This window comes from Phocoena phocoena, chromosome X (genome assembly GCF_963924675.1).
Source record: "Phocoena phocoena chromosome X, mPhoPho1.1, whole genome shotgun sequence".
In the NCBI taxonomy this organism is placed as follows: Eukaryota; Metazoa; Chordata; class Mammalia; order Artiodactyla; family Phocoenidae; genus Phocoena; species Phocoena phocoena.
This window is the reverse complement of record NC_089240.1, coordinates 29,831,709-29,834,404: the sequence shown is the minus strand read 5'-3', so window position 1 is coordinate 29,834,404 and position 2,696 is coordinate 29,831,709. Positions and strand designations below refer to the sequence as shown.

At 39.5% G+C, this 2,696-nt stretch overlaps 1 pseudogene; it reads right to left on the bottom strand.

Moving 5' to 3' along the window:
* Positions 1–2,327: 2,327 nt before the first annotated feature.
* On the bottom strand, positions 2,328–2,696 carry LOC136142579 (ubiquitin-conjugating enzyme E2 D3 pseudogene; annotated as a pseudogene).

Here is a 2,696-nt window from a genome sequence, read left to right as displayed (position 1 = left end):
CATCTTGGTGGAGCCCAGGAAGGTTATCACAGAAGATTTGGTGCAGGAAAATACCTGGTGTATCATCAGATGCGCGACAGCGATCGAGAGCCCAAGCTGAAACCGGCAAGATGAAAGTCCTGGAATTTTTGGCCAAGGTCGATGATAGGGTCCCCACTGCCTTCCCAGCCTGGTATGAAGAGGCTTTGAGAGATGAGGGAGAGAGAGCCCGAGCCAGGGCTGCAGTCAGGGCTGGCACTACTGCCACGGCCAGTGCACATTCCAGGGCCACATCCAGTCGCTCCTGTCACCCCGAGTGAGGTAGAGGCCGATTCTTCACTTTGTGGTTGGAAAAGCCTGTTAACCAGTGTTCCTGATATGCATAAATTCCTGTTGACTTATTTTTTTGGTAATTTTCAAGTGATTTTCTTTTCAAAAGAAAGTTTATTTAGATTCAGAGCAAGCTTATGAATGATATGGGTCACACACTTATTGCTCTTTATCAGATTTAGAAGTAAGAATTTTGTTTTTTGAAATACAAATTGAAAAATTTTAAATCATCTATGGGATCCAGAACAAGACTGCATGGAATTGGAATAGGGATATCCTTGGTAATGTGAAAGAACTCCACAGTAAAATAGGATAAGAAGATAGAGAAAACAAATTAAAATTGTTCACCTATGGGTTTGGCGTACTCCATTCAGTCTTCCTTTTCCAAAATTTAAAAGATATACACCTTTTAAAGTTAGGAAAAGATATATACCTTTTGCATTTAGGATGTGCTTAAATTATTCAAGAAAATATGAGTTTATGGGACTGTAAATTGATGCAGCCACTATGGAAAACAGTATAGAGGTTCATCAAAATATTGAAAATAGAACTACCATGTGATCCAGCAATTCCACTCCCGGAAATTTATCTGAAGGAAAAGAGAACAACAACTTTTTTGAAAAGATATCTGCACCCCCCATATTCATTTATTTACCATAACCAAGACATGAAAACAACGTAAGTGTTCATTAATGGATGAATGGATAAAGAAAATGTGATACACACACACTCACACACACAGTCATACTCTCATTCTCCCTCAGATATTATTCAGCCATTTAAAAAAGAAAAAAAAGGAAATCCTGCCATTTGCAATAACACAGAGGCACAGACAAAGACAAATACTATATGATCTCACTTATATGTGGAAATTAAAAAAAAAAACACACCCAGAGAACAGATTGGTGGTTCCCACAGGTGTGGGGTGGAGGATGGATAAAATGGGTGTAAATGGCCAAACGGTACAAACCATTTACAAAATAAAGAAGTCCTGGGGTTGTAATGTACAGCATGGCGACTATAGTTAATAATACTGTATTGTATATTTGAAAGTTGTTAAGAGAGTAGATCTTTTTTAATTGAGGTATAGTTGGTATACAATATTTTATAAGTTTCATGTACACAACAGAGTGATTCACAATTTTTAAAAGTTATATTCCATTTACAGTTATTATAAAATATTGGCTATATACCCTTGGTTGTGCAATATATCCTTGTAGCTTATTTATTTTTATTTATTTTTAATTTTTATTTATTTTTAATATTTTTGCGGTATGCCGGCCTCTCACTGTTGTGGCCTCTCCCATTGCGGAGCACAGGCTCCGGACGCGCAGGCTCAGTGGCCATGGCTCACGGGCCCAGCCGCTCCGTGGCATGTGGGATCTTCCCAGACCGGGGCACGAACCCGTGTCCCCTGTATCAGCAGGCGGACTCTGAACCACTGCGCCACCAGGGAAGCCCGCTTATTTATTTTATACATAGTATTTTGTATCTCTTAATCCCCTATCCTTCCCCTGCCCCTCCCCCTTCCCTCTTCCCACTGGTAACCACTAGTTTGTTCTCTATATCTGTGAGTCTGTCATATTTCCCTAGTTTGCTTTATTTTTGAAATTCTCCATATAAGTGGTATCATACAGTGTTTTTCTTCCTCTACCTCACTTATTTCACTTAGCATAATACCCTCCAACTCCATCCATGTTGTTGCAAAATGGCAAAAGTTCATTCTTTTTTATGGCTGACTAGTATTCCATTGTGTGTGTGTGTGTGTGTGTGTGTGTGTGTAAAGAAGATGTGGTATATACATCTTGGCAATTGTCGGTAATGTTGCTATGAACATTGGGGTGCGTGCGTCTTTTCGAATTAGTGTTTTTTTCCTTTTTTTAACAGTAATTTAAAGTTTATTCTGGCTATAATGCAGGTTATTCTGACTTTAAGGTATCATACCTGGCATACTTCTGAGTCCATTCCTGAGAAATTCTTTTGTACTTCTCTCTCTCTGTTTTATAGATCCATGCAGTCTATGGCACTGGGGGGGGGTCATCTGGGTTTGGATCATATAGCAGTGAACAAATGGATGAAGGAACGTTAGAAACAATTAAAGGAGGAGACCACTGTGATCTTAGAATATTGAGACAAATGCTGCCATTAGTGTTAATGTCTGAATGATAAATTCTTGTTGCAAATGCAACCTTAGGTAGTTTGAAGGGGTAGTCTGTAGGAAAATGAATGGTCAAAAGGAATACACCACCTTGATATGGGTTTTCATTAGCTTCCATAATTGTGGCTTGCCAGTGAAACATATTATCCCCAGCTGGACCTGCAGAGCAGCGTGCTGGAGGGTCACGGGCCAAATCACTAAGTTCCTTATTAATCCCTTTCAGCACCAT